The sequence below is a fragment of the Oryzias melastigma genome, linkage group LG23 (genome assembly GCF_002922805.2).
Source record: "Oryzias melastigma strain HK-1 linkage group LG23, ASM292280v2, whole genome shotgun sequence".
Taxonomy (NCBI): domain Eukaryota; kingdom Metazoa; phylum Chordata; class Actinopteri; order Beloniformes; family Adrianichthyidae; genus Oryzias; species Oryzias melastigma.
Window position 1 is genome coordinate 14994906 of NC_050534.1, and position 9030 is coordinate 15003935.

At 37.3% G+C, this 9030-nt stretch overlaps 2 long non-coding RNA genes across 5 annotated transcripts in view; both read right to left on the minus strand.

Annotated features, from left to right (window-relative positions):
* The window catches only part of LOC112158751, a 354072-nt gene that overhangs the window by 304319 nt on the left and 40723 nt on the right, over positions 1-9030 (minus strand). The window lies entirely within an intron of this gene.
* LOC118598047 lies at positions 401-2369 on the minus strand. Its single transcript, XR_004947105.1, has 2 exons — positions 770-2369; positions 401-698 (listed from the first exon to the last, which is right to left on the minus strand). It is a non-coding gene; the product is annotated as an uncharacterized LOC118598047 (long non-coding RNA).

Here is a 9030-nt window from a genome sequence, read left to right on the forward strand (position 1 = left end):
CTTTCCCTTAATGCGTTTTTTTTTTCCTCTTAATAATGATGAGGGGTTGACACGGCAGAGGGCCTGCTCTGTTAACCAGCTTATGTAATCATGCCCTGGCGGCTCGGATGATCTGCTGACAACAAGCTTTCTGAACGTCATTAACAGAACTACACAGCTGGCTTTGAAAAAAAAAGGGGGGTGAAAGACAGATGAATTGGAGGAAAGAGAGAGGAAGCAGGGAAGTTTAGAGTGGGGCAGAGAGAGAAAGTGGGGTGGAAAGCAAAGGGACGGGCTGTCGGGAACTCCGGGAGGTCCATCAAACGCCATCACACACCTCCGTCTCTCAAACCTTTAACCCACTTTGTTCCCTCACTCAATTTCCACTGCAGGGATGCAGCAGACGGGTTCCTGTTCCACGTTTTTTTGTTTTTTATTTCCTCAAAGGAGATGTACTGTTCTCCCGCCCTCTTTCCGTGCGTACTATCCCTTCCTGACATCAGAAACGAGGGGAAAGGTAATTCACATGCAAATAGGTTTTTTTCCCCCCTCAATCCTGAGCAAAGATTAGGAAAACTGCAACCTTGCATCACAGACCTCAAACAATGTTGTGGAAGTCATGTCGGATAACACGGATGCAGCGTGTGGAAAACATCAAACGGAGCTGGAAACTGCATAGCAGGGGAAGCTGTCAGTCAAGATGTCTGAACTGCAGCACCCTGAGAGGATCAAACAGAGTATCAAGATAATACACCACACGGGGCAGCTCCTCTTCTGATTCCTTATTCACATTCTGCAGAGGGGAGGACTTGCACACAGAGCTGTTATTGCAGTCAGTCTTTTTTTTTTTTTGATTCGGCTAAAAAAAAAAAAAAGTTCTGCCAAATATCTCTTTTTAAGAGCTTTTATGAGTTTCTCCTGGGTGACAGAATGCAGGAACAGTTTGAGGTCAAGAAAACATTTTCTTTTAAACCTCATATTTGAATAAAAACAAAAGACTGACATTTTCGCTTTCTCGCTCTTGCACGAGCTGCTTCTGTCTGTTTATGTGTTGGTATTCGAGCAGAGAGTGATTGGTGGAAGGCCCGGTCCACTGAGAGCCGAGAGCTCAGAGCCGTGGATAAACATCCACTGGGCACGGCGCAGAGACGCAGAGAGCTGGAAATGAGAAGGAACGTACCGCACATCTCTAAAACCCGATCCATCAGGAGCAAAGGAAGCACAGAAATCCCTTTCACTTAAAAATTGATGTAAGAGGGAGATGTTAATGGAATTTGGAACACATTGTGGATAAAACGCAAAGGATTCAAGAGCTTAAGGAGGCACATCGAAATTAGGGGATTGAAATTTGGAAAAATTTACTTTAATGGTACAGAAAATGGCAATAAGAATCATCATTGGCAGTAACTACATATATACATCCAATACATTATTCAGTTAATTAAACATACTGACATTTTAAGATAAAAATGTACTTACATTACGTATCAGAATCGTATCATGTCTACCATTGGAGTCAGCAGCTCGTTAACCAAAACTACCTTAAGAAAACAAATAAACAAAGCCCGCAAACTAAGACTACCAAGATCCAACCCCAAATTAAAATAACAAAACCCAGCAGTGTAAGACTGCTGACATTTTTTGTATGAATATCTGTTTGTTTTTTTATAGTGTTATTTGGACCTCGAGTCCCTAATAATAAATTATTCTATTCTATTCTACGCTGCTCCTTCTAGGTTTTGATCAGTAGAAAACTAGCCTAAATGGCTCTTTTCCTGCTAAATTTTGCAATATACAAAAAAATTAAAGAAAAAAAAAACATTGTTTAAAAAGATGCCAGATTTTCTCTTTGCCAAAATTCAGGACAAAATTGATGGACATTTATGTTTCAATTCAGGTAAACAAAATATGGACCAATCTGAGACAATCAAAAATCACCTTCAAAAACGAGTTAACCCATCAACCCCGGAGCTCCAGTATTTATGTTCTTTGATTTACTGTAACTTTTCAATTGTTAATGCGATCAATGTAATTCCAGTAGATTCTGAAAAAGAAAAGCGGCGCCAAAGCTTGAGCCTCCTATTAACTATTTTTGCTCCTTTGGCTGAAATTGCGTCATTAAGACAGTTCTGTGGCATCTAAACAGACATAAAATAGACCTTAAATGTGTCTAAATTTAGAGATTACTTTTGTCTAAACTTTTAAAAATTACTTTTTATAGAAAGTTTCTTAATGTTAAGTTATATCAATTGGATCAAATGTGTATGTCTCCAAATATTTGGGAAAATATACAAACTTTTATAGGCTGTCCTAACTTTTTCACATGACTGTTGCTTAATTCCAGGAAATTCAGGAAAAAAGCTTGTTAGGGTCATTCTGAACAGATCATCGTGGTGTAAACGACAAAAAAACCTAAAGGCCATTTACAGTTGCGAGATAAAATATATGAACCCTTTGGGAGCGCCTCAATTTCTGTATGAAATGACACGTGTTTCTTATCTCAATCTAAATCACAACAATGGAGAAAAACTTTGTATGTCCAGTTTATGCTTATGGTCAGCTTGTTATGTAGCTTTGTTTTTTTTTTTTATTTTCTCAGTTGGAAAAAATGCCTAAACCTAGTAGCCTACATATTTATTATTATTATAATTAGAGCTATTATTATTATCTTTTTGAGAACGACATTTTGGTAATTGTGGTATTTTTTAAAGTAACTTAACAGCGGTGAGGCTAGCAGGGAACCAAACTGCATCTTACCTAGATGCTTGCAAAGAAACGCTGTTTATTTCTTGATCTCTTGTTATGCCAGTATTTCTTCTCCTTTGCTTCCCCTAGTGGCGAAATTGTGCATTGCGGCCATTTCTTGGAATAACCATGACTTGGTACAGGAATGGGCAAGCTAGAAACATTTTTTTTTTCCCAACATTCTTATATTTGATTCTCTTCATGATTGGGCCAGATTAAACCATCTGGTGGGCCGAATGAGGTCCGCGGACCGTATGCTTAGATATTTACGTTTCTTTTTTTTCTTTTTCCTGGTCCTTTTTATGTATTTATTTATTTTATTACTTTTTACAATATTTTTTATATACTTTTTAAATTTACTTTGCTTATTCAATTGGTGTAAAAGGGGCAAAAAAACGAGTTTTCTTCATTTTGTTTCTTTCATTTATGCAAAATCTTTTATTTTTGTGGAAATAAAATTAAAAACATATATATTCCTCAATATGATAATCTCTTTTACCGAAAAAAGGGTTTTTAGTCTAATTACATATAGAGACTTTAGAGTCTTTAGTTGGCGGTCTCCTAATCTTCTATCATATAGCGGATACAAACAGTCTTTATATGAATTCATCTTCTTTTCAAAAAGCGTCCACCTGAGCGCGACAGTGACGTCAGACAGAAAACAGGCTTAAGTTTGGCGAGCCCCTCTAAGAAACCTCATGGCTGTGCAGTGACCCCATTTCCCCAGAAAAACATCCCGACAGAGTGTCTGACACAAGCAGCCGCTGCTTTATGCTGATGGGGAATCTAAAACTCTCTGCACGCACAGAGTGCACTGGAAAAGTGCATAATGCAGGAAGTAAAACTGATTTAGAGCAAAAATATACTTTTTTTTTCTCATCTCTGTAATCGAGGAGCATGAAAATGCGAAATATGGACCTTAAAGACACACCCACTTATATTTATTTAGAAAAAAATGTTTTAACAAAGTGAATCAGAATTTGTTGATTTTCTTCACTAAAACTGTCTTAAAAATACAAACTAACAAGGAAGTGATGCGGTGGAAGCCACAATAAAGCAAGACTGAGGATCCACTTGGGTTGATTGGTAATCACTTTGGCCAGTGAAAGAACATCCCTGGAGGAAAGCAATAGAGAGAAACTGACTGTTCTAAGAAATGTTACTGATTTTCTATTCTATGTGAGATTAGGCTGCATGCGTGCGTGGGCCTCCTACAAATTTGGTGTTTTTTCACTTCTTCTTTTAAGTGGCTCCTGAGGCTGAGGTGGAGGAAAGGCTTGAAGACGGCAGAGAGAAAATCGATTAGGACACACACATCTCCCCAGATATTTCACGGTTAGTGGGCGCATCAACATAGCTGTACACACACGTGCATGAATAAGTGTTACACAACGGATTCTCTTCAAGTTTTCCTTTCTGAAGTCTCTGTTGTCTTCATGATTTATTTTTAATCAAAGTGTAATGTTTCTCTCATTAAGGCCAGTTTGTTGCAGGTCATTTCTGGAATTATTGTAAGGACTTTTTTCATTCTGCTAACTCACCTCCAGAGCCAACAGAAAAATGAAGCGATAAATAAGAAAGCTAGGAACTAAAGCTGTGTTTCGGGCTGTTGCCAAGCTGCGCTTGCCATTCTTGTAGGGCTGCTGTTGTTTTGCAAATCACTTTAGATAAAAGTGGCTGCTGAATTATAGATTAAGCACAAAGAAGGACTGCACTTTTGTTTAAAATATTCCTTTTAGGTTGCTGGCTAGTGCTGCCACAAACGATTATTTTAATAGTCGACTAGTCAGCGATTATTTTTCCTGATTAGTCAAATAATCGTGTCATGCGCAAAGTGGATGTAAAGCACACATCTTAACCATCATTAGCTTTAAACTAACCAAAAACTTAATATATTGCATCACCTGGGATAATGCTAGTGTGAATGCTGTAAGCTGAATTTGGCCGCTGAAGATGCAGAAATTGATAACTAAAAACCTTGAAGCTGATAGTGGAAAACACTGAAGCTAATAGCCTGCTAAAATGTTAGCTAAATGCCGAATTAGCCTAAAAAAATGGAAGAAAGGCTAAGTTAGCCAAAAAAGCTAGCATGTAGCCAAAATATTAGCTAAACTCCAAATTAGCCAACAAAATGTTTTAAAAAATGATAATGTAGCCAAAATAGCTAGCATGTAGCTGAAATTTTAGCTTAACTCCAAAATATCCTAAAAAAGCCTAAATTAGCCAAAATAGCTAGCATGCAGTTGAAGTATTAGCTAAACTCCAAATTAGCCTAAAAAACAAAAAAGCCTGAATTAGCCAAAATAGCTAGAATGGCAAAATATTAGCTAAAGTCTAAATTAGCCTAGAAAACAAAAAAGCCTAAATTAGCCAAAATAGCTAGCATGCAGCTGAAATATTAGCTAAACTCTAAAAATCCTAAAAAAACAAACAAAAAAAAGCCTAAATTAGCCAAAATAGCTAGCATGCAGTTGAAGTGTTAGCTAAACTCCAAATTAGCCTAAAAATCCGTAATAAATGCCAAAATAGTCCATATAGTTAACATAATGCCATAATAATTTTTGACTTTACCACACTCTGATTCTATATAATATAAAGTAATGACTAATCGACTATTAAATTAGTCGCCGACTATTTTATTAGTCAATTAGTCGACTAATCGTGGCAGCTCTATTGCTGACAGAGCCCTGCAGTGTTCAGGGTTTCTGAATAGAGGATACCGGTAAAGACTCTTCTCTGACTTTTTACACTTCTGGTTGAACTTGAAACTTAGTTCCAAGCATAAATCCAGAAGCTTTCATCCAAAAAAGCTGTCCCCTAAAACAAGGGTTTGTCATAAGCATGCAGCATTCACACATACGTCGCTTGCCCCCAAGTCGGGCTATTGGTATTCAACACACGCCGCCAGCTCACTTTGATCTCCATCCTGCTCGTGCTCTCCCTTCTCAACCTTCTTTTCTGCCTTCTGCCTCCGATCATAATTTTCCTCATCGACAGTTCGTCTATACGTTATTCTGATTTACATTACAGCCTTGGTTACACTGTCCTTTACTTCAAGGTTGAAGCTCGGGCATTTTGACAACTTAATCATTTAAATGCAACCTGGCAGCTGAGGGAAATAACACACAAAGACAAGAGTCACAGCAAAGAAGCAAGACTGCTAACTTAAGTTACATGGTTGTTTGTTATTGTTATTAAATTTGTTAATTTTGTGTTTTTAATTTACTCAAATTCCCCAAAAAGTTTTTTTCAAAATCAGAAAACCGAGTGAAACACTTCAGAGTGATATTCATCAGGGATTGGCGATACTGATCCGATACCGGTAAATATCGCCAATATTGACACCAATATGTTTTTAAATGCAATGGATTTGACATGAACCTCGAAATCTCTATTGTTTTTAGTCATTGTGAGTGATTTTACTTGATAAGCATAAAAACAGAATTAAGACAATATTTTCAAGTAAATGGAAACTTCTTGAAATTAAATAAAAAGTGAAGAATTGAATGGAATACCGACATCAAACCAAAAGAAATCAAATTGTTTAACAATAAGAAAAGAACTGGTAGAAATATAAATAATTTGTAACTTCTTAGCCTTTAAATAGAAAAAAACGGTGAAAAGTTAAAAAAAAATAAATAAATAAATAAAAAACTCCGTATTTAAATAGAGTGGAAATAGAATGAACAGTACATGCCGTTTATCTGCTGCTGCTGCCGAGATCTCACAGGACTGGTGTGAGTGAGGCAGCGACTCAGCTCTTTTTTGCTGACACAGAAACGTTTCAAACGAGAGTGGAAATATCGATATCTGCTGGCCGGTATCGATCCGATTTTGATACCAACTATCAATATTTTTGGATCAATCCGCCCAGCACTAATATTCATGCAACATAAACGTGAAATAATTCAGGCATAGTTAACATGAACGACTTCATACACTGTAAAGAGTTAAACGCTGTTCCGTTTAAAATAATTAGTTTTTCTCATAATACAATTTGGAGTTGATGGGTTACTTAACTCAAAAATGTAATTTCATAAAAACGAATATTTTTAAATTCAACAAATTACAGAACTATTCACTTCTTACAGTCCCATTATTTAATCGATTTTTAAAGTGTTCACAACGAGCTTTTAAATATTATTTTACAGATTTAAAAAAATTTAAAAAAACTAATTTTCTTGGACATAGTGTCTGCAGAGCAGCAGTAATTCATTATTACTTCGCCTCTGAGTTGTGGGTGGGACTGTCATCTATCCGTTTACGTGCTCTCTCGCTAGCTTTCAGCCCCTTGTAATCACAACCTAACTTTACCGGTGCAACAAAAATGGCGAGCAATATTGGAGCTATCCAGGCATCCAATTTTATAGCAGATGCCAAATCAGACGAGGATTGGATGGATCTATTCGTCTATCAGTGGATCCATCAGAATAGGGAAGAAGCTCCGCCCATTGTAGCTTCTATATCAAAGCTACAAGATTTTTTGTGTCTGCACCAGATTTGAATATAGGCAAAAATGTTTTTCATCATCGGAAAAATTCCTCAAGAATATGTCAAAAACACAATTTTCATCAGAGTGGATGTGTAAACAGTATTAAATGCACATGAAAAACACAAGAGGGACAAAGAGGAAGTCAGGCTTGATGGAAAAGTGCATTTAATGGAGAGTTTTGGAAAACGAGTTTCTTGACGCAGCTGTGTGCACGTACATGTTTACATTGGCTGAAAAGAACAGCCGAACACAACAGAGACATAATAGAGACGCTTCGGATGGCTTTTCATCAAGCTCTCGCCAACCACCAGTTCTTTCTGTTTGATCTATAACAATAAAAAGGCAATTCTGAAGTTGGATGAGAAGAGCATTGATCTGGTTTCATGAAATATCAACTGCACATCCAGCCACACTTGGCTGAGCCCCCCTAGTCGAAGTCGAGCCGGATTTTGTGTGTGTATCGCTGGTACATGTGTGGGTTGGCAACAATGGAAAAAAAAAAATAAAAAGCTCAACCTCCAAACACCACGCAGTATCAGGCAATCCAATAAAAGTGGGATTATAGGAGTAGGATGGCTGATAAAACGGGATGTTTGCCGTCTTCGGTGAGTGTAACCGAGGCGGTCTTTTAGCTGTGTACTCATGCGAGCCCCAGCAGCCCTGCCCTTGAGTTGCTCATGCCTGGGGACATGTGCTTAGTTAAGAGTGCTTCATTAAACCCTTACAGTAAGCAGACAGACATGTACTTACATACCTCCACCCCCCCACCCCTCATCTGTTATTATAAATAAGCAGGTGCATAAACCCAACTACAGATGTAAGCAGAAACGCTCATGCATGCAGAATGCCCTTGTTGGCACAGTCCTGCTCCCTGACCTCTATTATTACATAATGCAATGTAATGATAAGCAAGGATTGGACTGCTGGCCAATGAGGGAGCAAAGACACTAAAGGCCATCACACCTAAATTCTGACGGTGAATGTCAATTAAACTGGAGTTAGTTTTGGAGCAGATGAGCATTAACGTCCAATGAAAATCATGTTTTTAATATGTTCATATGGAATGTTTCTGTTGATATAGGACCTTTACTAATAAAAATTAAGCTGATTTTTTTCAAATCATAGTGAATCAGGAGCAAACAGGCAAAAAAAGCAGTTTTAAAAAGAGCGTATTAGTTGCTAACTGCTGTTGGAGGCTGTAAGCTGGCGGGAGAGAATGTAACAAAAGGAATGATGGGAAATCTGTGCAAGCTTACTCCGTACCAACAGTCCGCCCAGAACTCAGAGGCTAATATTTTGATACATTACACCTGTTCTGCAGAAACTACGTCCTAGAACCTACGGCTCCAGAACCACATCTCTCCGTGGTGGCTCTCTGGCTGAAGAAAAATAAAATAACAGTAATTTTTAAAAGTAAGGATTACTTAATTAGCATTGATTGTGCGAATTCTTAGTAAGCATTCACACATTAATGATTCTTTTTCGGCACGTAAAAATAAAAAATAAAAATTGGACTTTACCTAATATTTTAGTAACACGCTAACATTTTCCGCTAATTTGTTATCAACTCGAGTTTTTTTTTTAGACTAATTTAGAGTTTAGGGGCTTTAAAGGTTAATTTAGAGTTCTGCTTCTAATGTAGCAACAGGTTCAAGTTTTTGACTATTTAGTTCACTGAAGAATTTTAGGCTATTTTGGAGTTCAGATAGTAACTAAGTTTTTTTGTGGCAAATTTGGGCTTTGAGTTTTTTATGCTGATTTGGAATTTAGCTAAGATTTTAGCAGTACGCTAACGGTTTTTGGCTAGTTAGTTA